Below are 10,536 nucleotides of genomic sequence, written 5' to 3'. Positions count from 1 at the left end.
AAGAACCCGCACTCGTAGAATAAAGCTCTGTCACCATTGATTTGAAGAGCGATGGCTGGCACTGGCTCTCCGTCGTATGTATTCTGGAGATATAAGAGACAGTTGTGTTCATAAAATATTCAAAATTATAACATGATGCATGAAAATGAGTTTCTGACTTATTTTGACAATCTCGCTTCGGGGCGGACGTCGCCGCCAAATTTGCGGAAAAGTCCCTACGGTTTTTGATATTCAACCCGCGGTCCTTTTTAAAGTGGAAAAAACGTTTCGACCCAGATCCAGCCCGCCGAGGCCCGAGTGCCGCCGCTCCCGCACGCCACCACCACCAGCGCCCGCAGAGCGCCCGACCCGAAGCTCCTCCTCACGTGCGCCTCCTCCCCGGCCTCCCTCGCGCATCGTCCGGCAACCGGCGCCGCCGCCGGCGACTCCCAGGTCACGCCGCCGCTCCCCTTCCTTCTCTCTTTCCTCTCTCTCTCTCTATATATCTCCTTTTCTCTCCTTATCTCCAGGAGCTCAGCGCCAGCGCCAATGCCCAGTCCTCCAGCTCACCCTGGAGGTTCGAACGCCGCCACGGGACCTCCAGCGGGCAGATCCGGCATCTCCCTCCCGGATCCGCGCGCCCTCCACCTCCTCTACCCGATCCGGCGCCGCCCAATCCGCCATGACCTCCACCATGGCGCCCGCCGAGATCCTGCGCATCCTCTCTGTCGACGCGCCGTTGTCGCATGAGGACTTGGACGCCTGGCTCGCTGACAACCTCCCCCAAATCCTACAGGAGGTTCAGGTACAACATCTACTTGATTAATTTCTGAATTCCACTTCTTTTTTGTGCATGTATATGCAATTGAGGGAGACTCTTCTTGATGATCTTGTGTGCCAAATCTTACATGGACAGTTAGAATGTGTGATACGTTGTGTGATCCAGCGACAAAATTCAGTTAGTGCTGCTATGTATCAGTCAAGGGAATGGTATAGAGAAGAGAGAATGAGGACAATACAAAGTGAGTGGGAGAGTGTGAGTGATTAATGAAGGGGTATAGGCTTTGTACTATGACACACAGTACATTGTACAAATAAGGAAGTGGGTAGTGTGCTATCCTTGTTGTGAAAAGGGAAGATTTCTTTCCTGACTCATGTAGTACCAGTACTGGTGGATCGATGATCTAAGGATCATATGAATGATTAATGGAGGATAACATAGTATTGTTGTAGAGGTGTCGACAGCTGCAGTATTTGAATCTAAACATGTGATACATGAAAGAGCTATTTTGAGTTAGATTATTATTTGGTTTTGGGTACAGAGTAATTATTTCGGTACATGGCTTATGTCTCAGTATGTACTATGTAGTTTAGTCCCAGCAAAAGTGCGAAACCTTGTGTATTTGTTCTGCAATCCTGGTAATGATATTTTGCAGATGTAATAATGCAGGTGAATTTGGGCTTGCCGAAATATAGGAGTGTGCTGTGTGCTGCAGCAGGTTTGGATGCGGCAATCAAGACCATGGCTCGGCTTGGGGAGCATCAAGCATCGACTGATGTGAAGAGGCCAAGATGAGCTTCTCCAGTCCAATCCCAATCTGATTCAGGAGAGCATATTCTTAAGGTTGTCATTGCACTTTCTGGATAGGTTAAACTATTGATAAGTTCAAATTCTGACTAGGACAACAAAGCCTCATGGGCCAGAGTATTCAGGAGGACACCAATCCAAACCCATGGTGTTTGAGGCAGCTTGAAAGAAGGTTTGTTGCAGGGAAGAGATAGAAAGAGCAAAATAGAGAAGGCAGGGGCGTGATCTGTTGTAGGTATGAAGTGAAGTAATCCTTCCATTCCTGTTGTTTGTTTTCGCAAGTCTGTTTTGCACAACTCTGTTTGCAGTGCGTGCAGTAACTGATCGATTGCGTTTTGAGGGTTTTAGGTGTTGAATATGACCGGACCATTAAAATAGAAGTTGTATATCTTTACAAGACCTTTCGAACGAATATTTATTTGCAATTTTTCGTCAGATGTCCTAGGAGATATGCCTATCTGAACTTATTGTTAGTCTTCGTCAGACTGCAGTTTCAGGCATGACTTCCTATTTTGCGCGGCGTTTTAAAGTAACTTCAAGGCTGAATCTGTCCATGGGTCTATGGATGTATTTTCAGTATTTGGTTTGAAATTTCCAAGGATAATTTATCTGAAATTTTCGTTGAGTATAGTGAAAGATACAACCTTCTGAATGCTGTTATCCATTGCGAGTTCTGTTCTGAACTTCTGACAGTTACTGTTTTCTGTATTGAGAAGTTGTTTTCTGTATAGAGGAATTTTGCTATGGGACTGCACTTACTTGCCCCCTTGATTTTTCAGTGTACTAGGCAAAAAATATTGTACTGAGTGATCTGCACTAATGTGAATCCCTGAAAGTAGATTGCAGTTAGAACTAGAAACCATTTTTTGGTTTGTTTCCTGAAATTAATAGCTGTTGTGAATTGTACAGGGTTCGTTGTTCCCATTTCTTATAGTTTGTAATTGTATTCCTACAGTCTAACAAGACCATCGCATGGATTGATTTGTTGGGAGGACAACCGCAACAAGATATGCTGCTGAATAATCAACATGGAGTTTGAGTCAGGTTGATGTAGTGCATTAACCTCGGCTGATCTATCTTGTTCTGAATTCCACTGGTGGTAACTTCACTCGTAAATTTTTGCTGCTCAGGTCTTTTACTTTTTTTTTGCTGCTCAGATATTGGACTTGCGATTGAAGAACCTGCTGAAGTATTGAGTGGGCTACCTGTAGCGGAAGACGCAGCAAGCGATTGAACCCCCACACTCGCAGCGTTGGACCGATCAATGAGTAGTTGTGTAGGTTCTTGGTACACTTGCTGCACCTACTGAAGCGTACAATGGATAACGACGATCCATTTGCAGGGAGGGGTGCACATCGTCAGTGGTCGCATGGACAACTCCGGCGATTGCCGCGGTGATACCATGCAGAGAGGTGTTATGAAGATCGTAGACTGTATGAAGGAGGCGTACATGACTCGCTGACTCCTTTTTCCGGTGGCTGTTCAGGTTCGATCGGATCAGGGTCAGCAGATCGGCGGCAGCATCCCACAGGATAACTTGACGGGTGTGGCCATCACAACGACATCACGGTATCGTTGGCCAACCTGTTACATTATTTCTCTCTTTGTAATGTGATGAGTAACCATCAGTTGGTGAATCGATTCTCTTATGAATACTACTGTATCTCTCTCATCTCTTATATTGAGTGAACGAACAAAGTGTACAAATGAAGTCACAGTGAGCTGAGCAGAGCAGCTGGTGATCAGATGATTTCGGGTCCCTGCTAGCTATTTCTGATTTTGAAGCTATACCTACAGGACAAATGATTACACTACATTACAAGTTGAAAAAGTGTGCAAAGTGGAAGTTAGTACTAAAGCGAATTGCTCTTTTTTATCTGCCAACAAATTTCAGTCATAATATGTGCCATTGAAGTGGAAACACAAACTAGGACGTGCAAGATTTGTTTCTCCCGTTGCAACGCACGGGCCTTTTTGCTAGTAAGCTTATAAAAGCTGGAAAAGAACTGACTAGAAACCAAGCTGAGAAAAAAGAACTGACTAATAACCACAAAATCTTTCTACCTCGTCCAATTCATTTCTGAAGCAACAAACATGATATAAAAACTGAGACTACAGTAGCACTGTAGTCATGGTAAGACTAAACAGAGCTGCTAATTTTCACACCCAAATAAATAATTACTGTCAATCACAAAAAAAACATGCATGAACATTTCAGAAAAAACAAGAAAACAAGTGCACGGGCTAACGGGCTAGGGAGACACAACATATTTCTATATCTATACCTCTATATCTATATCTATATTTATACCTACTAATAAACCAAGATGCGTTTCTCCGATTTCTTTCATCCGTTCACCGTTAAAATATATTTTTTTCTATCCGAGGTGGTACTAAATTTTTGTACGTCTGTCTGTTAGCAAAGGAAAAACGATTTGTGCAAAATTACGTACATGGGCCGCACGCCCTATGGCCTAGTAGAGTCAGCCCATTTGTTTCTGCCCACACAGCAATAAAAATTCTATTTCCCGCAATCTACGGCAAATAGTTCGAGGTACGCACATGGCGCCCAAGACTGGGCCGCCCATTTTTTCTGTGTCGCGTTTCAATTTTTCCTTTTCTGTTTCTTTCTATTTTTTTTCTTTTTTTTTTCATTCCAAGTCTATTTTTTATAACTTTTTATGCAAATCAAAATTTTCAAAAAATGTTCGTCATTTCAATTTTATTCAAAATTTCCTAAAATGTTACGAATTACAAAAATGTGTTCCTATTTTTAAAAATGTTTGGATTTTCTTGTCATTCCATTCTTTTTTCAAAATTTTCAAAAATTATTCCCATTTTTAGAAAATGTTTGTATTAGATTTTAAAAAATGTCCCAAATATGTCCCAAATTAGGAAAATATTTTGTTTTAGCGATATGTTCAAAAATTGTAAATAATATTTGCATTAAAGAAACACATTTTCTGAATTTCTTCTGAATGTTCAAAACATGTTCCCATTTTATAAAAGTGTTCACAACTTAAAATGTTCATATTTTTTATAAAAGGTTCATGTTTTTAAGAAATGTATGTGAAATTCAAGAAATCTTCCGTTCATATTTTTTGTTCTTGTTTCTTGCAAAAATGTATGTAATTTTCAAAAAACTGTTCGTAATTTGGAATTGTTCACGTTGCCAAGTATATTCGGTAGTTCATGTTACGAACTCCAAACTTTTGTTCCTATTTCGAAAATGTTTGCACTCTTAAATTTTTTGCCATTCCGATGTTTTTCAAATTTAAAAAACTACTCCGATTTTATAAAAAAAAGTGATTGGGCTTTTCGAAATTTGTTCAAGATTTTAAAAATGTTACAAATTCGAAAAATATTCTTGTTTTTGTGACATGTTCAAAAATTAAAAATAGATTTTGGATGAAGAAACACATTTCTAAATTTCTTCTAAATTTTCAAAACATGTTCCCATTTCTAAAAATTATTCACAAATTCAGAAAATTTTGGTATTTTTATAAAAAGTTTCATGCTTTTAAGAAATGGTTGTGAATTACAAAAAAATTCCATAAAATTTTTTTGTTCGTGCTTTTAAATGTATGGAATTTTCAAAAACTGTACGTAATTTGGAAAATTGTTCACGTTGCCAAGTATATTTGGCAGTTCATAGTTATCATTTTCTTAAAGTTCAAAAAAAAAAGTTTCGAATCTGATGTTGCATTAGATTCTTAAATATTCACGCCGACCATTGGTTAGCAGGACGTGTTTGTTTGAGTGGCTAGCAACATGTGGTTGGGTCTTGAGGTCGTAAGTTCGATCACTCCCATACTGGGCCTCCTCCGCATCCGGCATATCGAGCTAGGTCGGCTTGTTCAGAATAAGAGACGCCATAAATTATTGACGGTGGCAGCTTCCATGTGCCAATAAAAGAGAATATGCTGGTTAATTATAATTGAAAAAAATTGTGGACACGTGCCAATAAAAGAGAACATACTGGTTTGGCTCTAATTAAAGTGCGCCATGTTAAACTAGAGAATACGGACATGTGGGGGTATTGATCCATTCTTATATTGAGCTAGAGGCATGTAATTTTATTATCCCTTTGCAACGCACGGACATGTGTGAAAACCCGACTGGCGCCACCTGGTCCAAACCCACGAATCGTGACGCAAAGAATCAATTGGCTACATCAAATAAGTAAAACAAGCAAAAAAAGTGTACCTTGAACCCAATAGCACGGGCCATGAAGTTCTGGGTGTTTACGTTGACAGTAGCTGTTTCGTTAGTTGCACGCGCGGGCCTTCCAAGCGGATCACCCGGCGCCACCATGAAATCTCCCCACTCAATCAGTGGCGGAGCTTGATAGAGATTGTTGAGGGGGCAAAGCAGAGTTATGGGGAGCCAAAAGGGCATATTCTGCTTAAACTATGATAATTTTTAAAATTTTAGCTTACCAATTAATGGTATTTCATATACTTTCTCTAGGGTAGGGGGGCTATAGCCCCCCTTAGACCTAGTGAAGCTCCGCCACCGCACTCAATGATCGTTCGTTCTCGGCCTTCACCTTCCGGCAGGACGTAAGGTTTGTTGACTATTGACACCTTCTCCCTGCAACCAAGGGATTAGAACCTGGAAGATATGTGCAAACGTTCGAAAGCAGAGTACCTGTAGACCCCTGCGGCGACGTGGTTGCGCACCCATGCAGTGTTGTTGGCTGGAACAACGTTAACTGCTTGCTGAACAGTCCTGAGCCCGCTTGCGCCGATGTAGATGGTGCGGGAAACTGGAGACGGAAGAGAGAGTAAGAGAGAGAATCACAAGAGTTGACGATAAAACTCAAAACTTACCCGGAGATGGCTCGCCGGAAACTTTCGTCACCGCACACGATGCGACGACCGTGACGAGCAAGAGTGCGCGTGCCACCATGGCCACCGTCTTCATCGCCATGAGCAAGAGCATCGGCTTGTATCTTCAGAATGTGCAGGGCGAGGTAGACGCTGCGGCGTGTATATAACAGCCAGAGCTCCGTCATCTCGCTTACCAGAACGAGTAAGTAGAGATTTAGGAAACATACCAGGTCATGGCGGTTAGCAGCGCAGGCTAGGTAGGCAAAAGTGGTACCTAGGTGAACTAGAGGCCAATCCGGCATCACATTAAGCCACCTCCAACTTGTCTAGGGGCCGGGTAAAGTTGTGTTCATAGAGTACATTCGATGGAGCGTTCGATGGAGCACATTTGATGTCCTTGCACACATACTCAGGGATCTAAAACGAACCTGGTAGCATTAGTTCCGTGTCCATAGAAAGCCGCCAGAGGACGCGTTTGCTTCAACACTGGGTAACGAAATAACGCGTGCTTGTAATTGTTGCAAATGTAGCAATAGTGCACTACTGTACAGTTCTTTGACAGATGATCATCAGCCCGACACTTGCAACAATGCCGTGCTTGAGGCTGCAGATTGTTGAGCCCATGTTGACGGTTGATAATTCTTCAGATTTGGAATGCCAAAGATGGCACACCCACTGAATATGTCGCCCCTATCAAAGCTACTAGCACGTGGCAAGAAATGGCAAGGGCACTCTCACAAGCTAGTATGGATAATATGGATCGTGACATGATATTAGTTGAATTTTGATTTCTTATAGTACATGTTTAGAGCCTGCTAGGCAACCCACATTTCAAATAACTTATTTTCGCGAATACGCAACGATTGCGTATCATTTCATTGATAGATAGGATAGAGAACAGGGGGTGCCATCCTTAGCCATGTACACAAGATGGCGCGGATAAGGGTAGCATAGAGCATAGGGGGAGGATGCTCAGCCTCGATACAACGGGTCCATACAACGGGTTCATTTCAAATAACTTATGACTGATTTTCTCTTAATCTTTGAAATCATATTATTATTAGCAGCAACTTAAAATGAATCTTCGAACATGGCCACGGAGCTTTTGAGTGACTTTCCTTTTCTTTCAAGAACACGTGAGAATCGCATGTCTTTTGTGTACAGACGAAAAGGAGTTCATCATACTACAGAATTTCCTGGGTCGTCGGGCTGCGGCCATGGCGTCGAGGTCTTTTCCTCGCGCGGGCAACGGATCCGAGGTCCTCGCGCTCGGATCTGGTGTGGAGGCAGTGGACGGCTGTGGTGTCTGCTCGGCGGTGCCGCCGTGCGCCCTGGGTCGTCGGGCAGCGGGGAGGCGGCACGAGGTGCGTGGGGAGGCGTTGTTCTACGTGCTGATGAGCTTGCTGCATGGTGCTGTGTGGCGGGTCCCGACGGCGTCCGTGTCACTAATCCAGGTCGGGCAGCCTCAGGTCTGGTACGTGGTGGGCTGCTTCGAATCGGCTGGCAGCGGGCGGCGTTGTGCATGGTTTGGCTGCGTGTGTGCTCCGGCTCCGAGGCCGCACACTCGCACGGGGCCGGAGCCGCCCTCCCTCCCTGCCCAAGAAAAAAGATGTCCCATCCAAAGAGAGCCGGAGCGGGAAAAGAAGTCGGAACACTGGCACGACCCAAGTACGAATGAGACTTTTTTCGGGGGTAAACCGCAACTTTATTTAACTAAACAAGGTCTGGGATCTCATCCGCTACAATATGCAGAATACCCTCAGATGGCATGGCACCTCATGCCAAATGACACTACTCTCATTGCTAACCCCCTATCTAGCTAAGACCTGAGCTGCAGAGTTGGCAGTCCGCCGAGCCCAAGTGACCATATAGTCTTGCCGCGAACGAAGCATCTCCTTAGAGCATCTCCAACTGCCGCACAAAAATTTCGCGCCCAATAAAAGTTATAGTGCGTCACTGTAGTACTTTTAATGCGCCGGGACCAACATTGCTTTAGCAGACGCTCAAAAACGCGCGCCCAAAAAACACACAGTGCAAATTATGAAGTGCACGCAATTCGGAGCCCAAAATATGCTGCGCGCGATAGCGTTTTTCAGCGCGCGCCCAAAATTGTTTAGCGCTACAGCATCTGCTGGAGCTGTTCGGCGCCCAAAAAATCGATTTTTTAGTGCGCGGATCTCTTTTTGGACGCCTGTTCTAGATGCTCTTAATATCTTCAATATCCGGTCCAAATGCTGACATCTTCTTGGCCCCATCTTTCAGCATGGAAACTACACCTTTGTTGTCTAACTCCACATGAGCTTGCTGAACATCAAATTCAATCGCCATTTGCACTGCACGTCTTGTTGCTAAAATCTCCCACAATTCAGGATTGGTGATGTATGGGAAGAACACCGCTGCCCCTCCTCTAGAAGCACCGTCATGGTCCCTTAGGATCACTCCCCCTCCCCCTTTATCTTGCATCCTCGCCATAGCTCCGTCAGCTTTGATCTTGATCCATCCCGGCTCTGGTGGTTTCCACTTCTCAGCTTGTTTTGGCTCCTTGGTCACCGTAGCTTTATCATGCACCGAGCGCCACTGCAGCATATGACTATGAACCCTCTCCGCCACCACTCTAGCATCCGGGATTCTCTTACCATCTCTTGCCTCATTGCGAGCACACCATAGCCCGTACAACCCCTGGATCATCATTTCTTTCTCCGTGTCTCCTGCGTCTGATAGCCATCCCTTCATCCATGTTGAAACTGCACTCAGAGACCCATCCATGGGTGGCGGGAGCACCACAGGTGCTCCTTTCTCCTCACACAAATATTTCCAAAACAATACAGAGTGCAGACAGGCCCAGAATCTGTGATGGGATGTCTTTTCGCGTCCACAAGCGACACAAAAACGCCAGGCTTGATCCTTCGCCGGTGCAGCTCCGTGCCCACAGCCAGTCTGATCTTCAGCATCCTCCAGACGTAGATGATTTTGAACTGCCGATGATATAAGTTATCGGAATGAGATTCCACCTCTGGAGAATAGTTGGGTATCTGCGTGAACCCTTGTGCTACAATACTTGCTCTTTGTTTCACCACCTCATTGTTCTCAATTCTGTTTCCAGTAGAAAACTGGTGTAGGTATTGCTTATGAATACCTTCTCATTATTAAGCAAGATCATCTCTACCTAGATTATACCCTTTGCTTGAGTTCAGTCCGAGTGTTGTTCACACTTTGTCATGGCCATGGCCTTTGGATCTGAATCATTTGAAAGGTTTTTGCAATCTAGTTGAGAAATGTATGTCAACAATTGTAGACTTCCGGGTATATGATTCTCCAGAATCTATATATCAGTATATATAGTTGATGGAAATATCGTTACCCATGGTGACTGCTCGCGATTTCCCAATGCGATTGAGTCGGGTATTCCGATGTCCCGGTCATTGCGTGCACTATGACCTGGGTTGGTGGCGGTTTCCCGTCCACTAGGTGTATACTACCCATTAGGTGTCTGTCAACGTGAAGTTGACTTGCATTTACTGATTCACAGGCCTTGATATCCTTACTTGCGAGAAGCTGAATCCTGATGTACTTCTGCCATACATCTCCCCCTGTTGCTTTGAACGGGGAGTGGAGTGGATTTTGCTGGTACCTCCACCCTTTCAGGCATACTTTTGCAGGATTGTAGGATTGTGTGACACCTTTATAGTCAGTAAATGAATCTGGCAGGTTATTTGCAATGTGTTGCAAATCTTCTGAACGCATGGTTCAGATCTTTGAGTACGTGGATTTGAGGCAGAAATGTGTTGAACATTCCACTAATTTCCTGTCATTCTTTATGGTACTTGAAATCTTCCCCTAATGCCTAGAAATGTTCCTCATTGAATTTGCATACTGGCCTTGAATAACTCCCCATGCGAGGGGCTTGATGTATTGACGGAAATATAGCTATTCCTCACATAGATCCCAACTATATGTTGAGGGGCCAATGATGTATGCCGGGTGGTGATATCGGTATGCAACCGAATTACCGCAGATAGGAAATACTTGGTAGATATCCACATATCAAAGATAGAGGGAAATAATATTGTGCAGTTCTGTCATGAGCGTGTAAAACTGCACGACTCCAACGTAAAGTTGGCAAGTTGCAATTCCAAA

At 44.1% G+C, this 10,536-nt stretch overlaps 1 long non-coding RNA gene across 4 annotated transcripts; it reads left to right on the top strand.

Annotated features, from left to right (window-relative positions):
- The first annotated feature begins 286 nt into the window (after window positions 1-286).
- Window positions 287-3,370, top strand: LOC123144009 (uncharacterized). 4 transcript variants are annotated; one of them, XR_006471203.1, is made up of 5 exons: window positions 287-784; window positions 1,430-1,802; window positions 2,523-2,611; window positions 2,725-2,843; window positions 2,910-3,370. It is a non-coding gene; the product is annotated as an uncharacterized lncRNA (long non-coding RNA). The 4 variants fall into 4 exon arrangements; XR_006471205.1 differs by having other exon boundaries at window positions 2,725-2,979; window positions 3,054-3,370; XR_006471202.1 differs by having other exon boundaries at window positions 2,725-3,370.
- The last annotated feature ends 7,166 nt before the right edge of the window (window positions 3,371-10,536 follow it).

Source organism: Triticum aestivum, chromosome 6D (genome assembly GCF_018294505.1).
Source record: "Triticum aestivum cultivar Chinese Spring chromosome 6D, IWGSC CS RefSeq v2.1, whole genome shotgun sequence".
NCBI classification, from domain to species: domain Eukaryota; kingdom Viridiplantae; phylum Streptophyta; class Magnoliopsida; order Poales; family Poaceae; genus Triticum; species Triticum aestivum.
The sequence above is the reverse complement of the archived record's forward strand: the minus strand, read 5'-3'. Positions and strand labels throughout refer to the sequence as shown.